This window comes from Capsicum annuum, chromosome 12 (assembly GCF_002878395.1).
Source record: "Capsicum annuum cultivar UCD-10X-F1 chromosome 12, UCD10Xv1.1, whole genome shotgun sequence".
Lineage (NCBI taxonomy): Eukaryota > Viridiplantae > Streptophyta > Magnoliopsida > Solanales > Solanaceae > Capsicum > Capsicum annuum.
In genome coordinates this window covers 86988123-86996400 of record NC_061122.1, presented here as the reverse complement: position 1 = coordinate 86996400, position 8278 = coordinate 86988123, and positions in this window count along the sequence as shown.

The following is an 8278-nucleotide window of genomic DNA, read 5'->3' as shown; positions in this document are numbered from 1 at the left end:
AGTAGTTTTTAAAAGTAGGTGATGATCGGGAGGAGCCCACGATTTTCCCTTTTACGTCTCAAATTTTATTTTTGCATTTTAGTGTTTTCAAAAAGGCATGGGCCTGTACTTGTGCGAGTCATGAGCCATAGTTTGTAAATATTTCCTGAATTTCAATGAAAAGATCTCCCTTTATCTAAAAAGTTATTTTGAAGTATGATCATATTTATTTTACTATTTTAAATTATTTTGTTATCATCTAACTTAGTTTGTTTATCTATTTCAGTAACAATAATTTTAAACCTGCTAATGTTATGTCATGTCAAGGGATAAATGAATAAAACGAGGCGAGTAATGATGAATTAAAATACTATGATGAGGAATAGTTAGTGGAAGATAAGTAAGAATTTAAAAATTGAGAGAATCCCAACCTGGAGGAAATTGAAATAGTCATCCTAGGGGACCACGATAAAGTCAAGGAGACAAGAATTAGTGTTCACTTAGAAGAGGCATGGAAAACAGAACTCATCCACTTGCTACAGGAGTAAATTGATATATTTGCTTGATCCTATGATGATATGTCAGGGGTAAGCACAAACATCGTGTCTCATAAGTTGCCAATCAATCCCGATTTGATCCAGTTAAGCAAACCATGCAAAAATTCAAGCTGGATTTAAGTTTGAAAATCAAGGAAGAAGTGATAAAACAAATTCATCTAAGGTTATGGAGGTCACAAGATATCCAACATGGCTAGCCAAAATTATTCTAGTTCCAAAAAAGGATGGGAAGATAAGAATTTGTGTTGACTACAGAGATCTAAATAGATTTTGTCCTAAAGATAATTTTCCACTACCGAACATCCATATCCTCATCAATAATTTTGTAAAGCATTAAATGTAGCCTTTCATGGATTATTTCGCTGGGTATCATCAAATATTAATGGCTGAGGAAGACACAAAAAAGACGACTTTCATTACACCCTAGGGTGTTTATCATTATAGGGTAATGCCGTTTGATCTCAAGAATATTGGTGCGACATACATGAGGGCTATGACGATAATTTCCCATGATATGATTCATAAAGAAATTGAGGTGTATGTAGATATGTAATCAACAAATCCCGCAAGATTTTACATTAACTGACACATCTAGAAAAGTCCTTCAATCTATTGAGAAAGTACAAACTGAATTTGAACCCTACCAAGTGGGATTTTGGTGTGCCGATTGGAAAATTACTAGGGTTCATAGTTAGTAGAAGGGGCATCGAGCTTGACCCATCCAAGATCAATACAATTCAGGATTTATTGCCTCTAAAGACCAAGAAAGAGGTTATGAGTTTCCCAGGGCATTTGAATTATATTAGCAGAGTTATTTCCCAATCGATAATCATATGTGAGCCAATTCTCAAGATGTAAAAAAAGATGAATTGACTGAGTAGATAGAAGAATGTCAGAAGGCTATTTGCAGAATCAAGGATTATCTATTCGCTCAGTCAGTTTTGGTTCCAACAAGGGAAGGAAGTACATTGTTGCTTTACCTATCAGTCTCAGAAAATATTTTTGGATATGTCCTTGGGCAACATGATGAGACTGGTAAGGAAGAGAAAGCAATCTACTACTTAAGTAAGAAGGTCATACCCTATCAGGCTCACTACACTCTTGTATTAAGGACATGTTCTACTTTGCCTTGGGTCGTTCAAAAGTTGAGGCATTATTTATCCTCTTACACAACGTATCTCATTTCCAGTATGGATTCATTAAAATAGATATTTCAGAAAGCCATGCCCACCAAAAAGTTAGCCAAGTGGCAAATTTTGCTGAGTGAGTTCAACATCGTGTATGTGACTCAAAAGATAATCAAGGGGCAAGCCTTAGCGGATTATTTAGCTTAGAATCTGATTAAGAATGAATATGAACCACTTTTAACTTACTTTCCAAATGAGGAGATTTTATTTATGGGAGAAAACATTGCAGAATCATACCTCGGATAGATATTGTTCTTTGATGGAGTGGTCAACTTCAAAGGCTCAGGAATTGGAGCAGTTTTGGTGTCAAAAATAGTCCAACAATCGCTAAATTATGATTTTCGTGCACTAATAACATGGCTGAATATGAGGCTTACATCCTAAGTCTCAACTTAGCACTTTATATGGATGTTCGCGAATTGCTAGTCGTTGGAGACTCGAATTCTCTAATTCACCAAGTACAGGGAGAATGGGCCGTGAAGAAATCCAAGATTACCCCTTATGTAGAACTGGTGCAGTATTTATGTGGGAGATTCAAGAAAGTTGATTTCAGACATATCCCAAGGATACAAAATGAGTTGATGATGCTTTGGCTATTATATCCTTCATGATTCAACACCATATTAGAGTTTTATCTATCTTTTACAAATAAGATTGAAGGAATAACTCATACATTGTGTGTATGTCAAAGAGAAACCTGATGTAAAAACATGGTACTTTGATATTAAAAGATATTTAGAATCTAAAACACATCCTAAATAAGCCAGCAACAATCAAAAAAAGACAATATGACGTTTGGAAATGAATTATTATCTGACGTTTGGAAAAGAATTATTTTTCAAGAGGGGAAATTCTTTTTAGTAAGACTCCAGACTTAGGATTTCTATGATGTTGATGTCACGGAAGCCACAAAACTAATAAAAGAAGTACAGGCCAAAGTTTGTAGGCCCCATATGAATGGGTTTGTCCTTGCTAGAAAGATTCTGAAAACTTGTTACTTCTGTATGACTATGGAAAATGATTGTAGCAAGTATGTGTAGAAGTTCCCTAAATTCTAAATACACGAAGATTTGATTCAGGTGCCTCCACATGAGTTGTATACGGTAAGTTCACCTTGTCCTTTCGTAGCTTAGGGTATGGATGTTATTGGACTAATAGAGCCACCAGCATCAAATGAACATACGTTCATTTTGGTTTCTATTGATTACTTTAGTAAGTGGGTGGAAGCTATCTCATATAGAGCTGTGACCAAGAAGGTAGTTACAGATTTTGTCAAGAATAACCTGATTTGCCAATTTGGAGTGTCGGACTCAATCACTACTGATAATGGTGCTAACTTGAATAGTCACTTGATGAATGAGATTCATGATCAGTTCAAGATTGTTCAACACAACTCGACTACATATCCTCCACAAATGAATGGAGCTGTGGAAGCCACCAATAAGAATATCAATAATATCTTGAGGAAAATGGTTGAAAATAATAGATCATGGCATAAAATATTACCTTATGCTCTGCTAAGATATCGCACAATAGTTCAAACTTAAACTAGGGTAACTCCTTATCTACTTGTTTATGGGAATAAAGTTGTGATACCTGCCGAGGTTGAAATACCTTCCTTAAGGATTATTCAAGAAATCAGATTAAGAAACAAAGAATAGGTTTGTACTCTCTATAAACAACTCATGTTAATTGATGAAAAGAGAAAAGTGGTCGTATGTCTTGGACAATTGTACCAACACAGAATGGCGCGCCTTCAAAAAGAAAGTAAGAGTTCAAACATGTGAATTTTGACAATTGGTTCTCAAACATATATTCCCTCATCAAGAAGAGTACAAAGGTAAGTTCGCTCAAAATTGGCAAGGACCATACATAGTTTACATGGTGCTATATGGAGGAGCTCTAATCCTATCTGAGATAGCTGGTCCAGAGTGGACCAATCTAATGAATACCTATGCAGTAAAGAAAAGTATGCTTGAAGAATGTTACCCAATTTCGTAAGGTGCATCAACATCCTAATCGGATAGTGTGCAATGTTACCAAAAATTGATAGTCCAAGGGTTATCCATAAGTCATAACTAAATCCTTACCGTAGAATATACTAGATTATAAAATTAGTAGGTCCAATGGTTCTCTATAATCCGTGTCATATCCAAGATCGATTATGTACAGGATTACCCAAAGACTACCAATTTTAGGGATATCTATAAGTTATATTGTATCCAAGGTCGAAAAATATGCTTGAATACATGAGAGCTAGAAATTCGAGGGATATCTGTAAGTCATCTTTTATCCAAGGTCAGATAATGTATAGGATTACCTAAAAGCTAGCAACTCAAAGGACATCTGTAAGTTGCCTCATATTCAACATCAAATAATGCTCAAGATTACCCAATGATTAACTATTCAAGGGAAATCTATAAGTCTTATTGATACGAAAGATGTGCAGGTTTTACTCAAGGTCACATTTAAAGGATAATTATCAATAGATGAAGTGGTTATCATTCCACATACGACAAGCATTATAGGTGACTAAAAGGGTTACCGCATCAGCATAAGTTTAAGCAGTTGCAGGGACCGTTCTACACAAAATATCGCTGGTATCCAAGAGGACCACCCCACTTTAAAGATATATTCAATTGACAAAAGAGCTGTTTTATTCAACAATCAAGAGGGTTGTTATGTTTGTTAATGCAAGTAGTTTCCATCTAAACAGGTACCTGAGGGAACGACTTCACTTTTTGAATAACAACTCACGTAAATATATGGTAAAAAACTATATACCTCTTTCTTGAATTATGTTTATTACTAATAATTTTTGTTTGAGATATTATCGAGAGTATCTGAGAGGATAAAAATCTCAAATGTAAACCAGAGGTGCGGACGAGTTCAAAGAGGATGCAACACAACGTGGAAATTTTTCTTGGCAGCAAATTGGGACATAGTCTAAAGAGGGACGTCAAACTCTTTAAACGGGAGATAAAGAATAATTACCACCACCATCCAACCACACCTTTATTAGAAGGCATGTGGGTAATTTGTGATATTTTGGTTTTAGCTTCACTTTTGGGATTTTTCTAAGCTCATACCAAGGGTAACCCTCTCTTTCCTCCAAATTCGAGTGACAACACACTTAGAGTTTTGGAAATTATATCCAGTAAATTCTTGCCTACGAAAGTGCAAAATCTCACATTCATGGTTAAGAGGTTATAAGCCTATTTTTTGCAACTCAATCAGTTTGTCCCTCATCCCGAGCCAAAGTTCATCTAAGATTATAAAAAAACTATCTTTTCTACCGATTAAGTCAAACTAAAAATAGTCTCATTTCCTGAATATTAGGGTATGTAGGTTGGGTTCTATGTTGAAAACTCAGCTACATTGCAACCTTTCCCCAATTCACTTATTCCCCAACTTTTTCGTTTCACCAAAATTCAAAAACGGAATAGCTTGTGAATTCTTTGAAAATTATGCTTTAAATCATGCTTTATGAACTACAAATGACCTAAATTCTCATGCAACCTAAAATATGTAGGAAACCATATAAGGTGAAAAATCTTGTCCGGATCCAAAATCCAAAAATATCCATGTTGAGAATTCCAAAATCACCCCAATTCTCCTTTTTTCCCATATTGGTTGAGCTCAAAAACTGAATCCCCAATCCCTTCTATATAACCTTCACATTAGAGTAAAATTCAGAAGAGTCGAAAGGAGGCAGGAAAATAGCTTTGAGAAAAACTTAAATTTTTTTGGTAAATTTCTTATTAGAAAAAATAGTCAGCTAATTGGAGTTTTCGCTAGGTTTCTTTCTAGTGGTGATCAAAATTTTGGGGAAGGCTCGAGTCCTGATTTGCTGCTTCGAAATAGGTAATACATTATTCCATTTAGTTTTTATTTTATTTATTCTTCATCTGGTCATTCTATAGTCATAGTAACATTTTTGATAGCCTTGTTTACTGGGATTGTTTGTTGTAGATGCTATGAAGGTCATAGGTTTTGTTGTAATAAAAGCGTTATTGTTCTATTTCTCGGCTGAATTTTCTCCTGGTTTCCTTATGGTTGAATGTTAGCTCTTATATAAGTGGTAGAGTGATTGTTGTAGTAGTCTTTGTTTATTTTGTGTCAAAAGTAATCTCGCATTAATAAGAACAAATGTTGTGCGTCAGTTGAAGTTTTGATAATTATATGCATTTCTTGTTTCCACTGTCTGAGTTGTAAAGCTTTCATCTTTTTGTCTCAAATTATATTTAATTTTTTTTCATTTAAAAAAGAAGAATTGTTTTGGCACTCCTGTGCTTTGTCGAATTATTCTTAGACTTTCTTGCCTTGTGATGTCAATGGAAAGGGTAAAATTGATTCATAAGATGAATGTTATTTCCAAAACCCCTCCATGACCTTTCGATATACAAAGGTTTTCTTGAACTTGCTAAGGGTAGAATATAAGTGCCTTTTAGCACATTTTACTTGACCACTGGTTAGGATCGTTAAAAAGAATACATGATATATTGATCTCTTTAAAGTTCTCCCTAATGCCCCTTTCCCTAATATTTCTAGGTGTTGGTATTGTTTTCCCTTTACCTTTTTTTATTAATTGTTTTCTTATCTTTTGTCTCCACCATTTTCCTTCCCAAAGGATAGGTCTCTGTTTTTTATCAAGTAATGGTTTGTTTGATTGAGTACCTCTTCTCCTTTGTTTTATTGATTAATTGTGAGACTAGAAATGGTTGCAAATCCTAGTCAGGGATCAGTTTCAGAAATTCTATTTCTTTGATCCCATTCAAATCTATAATAGTTTCGAGAACTAGAGTTCCTCTTTCTTCCCCTATCATTAAATGCTAAAGTGTGTGTTTCAAGTTGGTTAGAATGGCAGCATTTTCTTTGCTTTTATTTTGAATCTGCTTCCATGCCCTAAAGTGTTATTTTTCTTTTATTTCAGTTAAAATGATTGAAATTTATTATGTCGTGTTTATTTATTCTCAAATTGTGTATAAGTTCTCTTTGCAGGAATGATTGCACCTTGTTGCATCTTGAATGTCCTTTGTGAATTCTTTTGGAATTTTGATTGTATTAACGTGTTAAAATAGTTTGAAACAACAGCGTTTTGATTTTTGAAATTATAATCTTTATTTCTCATCTCTTAGATATCCTTGTCTTATGTCTTCTTGGGGATGTGTAAGGATTTTAATTTTCTAGATTATCCTTGAGCTTAAGTGTTTTGTTTTTGCTAAATGGGTTCGTTTAGTTGATAAGCTTAGCTGTTAAATAAGTATTTACCGGTTGAATAGATTCTAATCCTTCTCCTTTTCTCCTGTTTTGACATACAAAATGACGAGTCTGAAATGGGCTCCTCTCATGTGCATTTCTATAATGGTCCAATAAAGCCCATTTCTTTCTCGAGTCATCACCTCGAGCCTATCAAATTTGCCTAATTTTTAGAGAAAGAGTTGTCAATGGAAGAAAATAAGTCAAAACCCATTGATGTAGGTGCGAGAATTTGGAGACTAGAAAAGTCTCATTTCTTTGTCATTGTAGTCTTCTTATTTATATATTCGTTCATTTTGTCCGCGAAGCGAAATTTGTAACTTAATACAGGTGAAACGAATTTTTGGGCCTTCAAGGCTTGTAAACTAGTTTAGGATAGGTGAAAATGGACCAAAAGCCCAAATAAATAGTTTAGGACAGGTTTCTTGGGTTTGGGCCAAAGATCCTAAATCACTTGATTTTCCCCCTTTCCTCTTTCTATGTTTATTTGATATCTATTCTCTCGAACTTAGTTAAATTCCCTACTAAGTTACCAAAATTGATTTTACCCAAGATTTTTCACTTAATCACTTTTTTTAAAAACCAACTTCTCTTTTTCAAAGTTAGTCAAAGGTGGTTTTCAAATAGTCTGGATAACCGCAAGTTAATGAACATTTTAGTTGTCTTAAAACCTTCCTAAAATGTCAATAAGAACCTCTTACCTTGGATTTTCTTACAAAATCTAAGTCTTTTTTCTGTTTTAAGACTTAGAATTTTCTTTGAAAAGTTTTTTTAATTTCTTTTCAATTAAATTGTTGCGACTCTGTAATTTCTTAAATTGTTTCGAAATTTTCTTTAATGTTTCAAAATAGTTTAAATAGTCAAAACTAGTGTTTTCCAACCCTTTGAACCGAAAAGGGATAAAATATATAGCTTATTCATATCATGGTCCATAACATAATTTATGAATTCAATGATATCATAGTCAAGGGATCATTCACCAGTATATTCTGTAGCCCAATCAATATCCACAACAATAACATAATCAATAACTCATCATAGGGTTAACCAATAAATAATACATATGGAATAATCGTTAAGTATTACTTCTAACTCAATTCATCATAACCAACAAGTACCAAGGTCCTTCAATATTGCCTCAAAAGGGCGTCATCTAAGCATATAATAATCGTACAAAGTTTACAAGATAACTAACTTCAATCTTGACTAAAGGTGGGTCAAAGAGCCCATGTCTAATTCCCCGAACTCCATTCTAGATCAAATTCTACCCCGGGCTAGAAAAGATATCTAAATTCA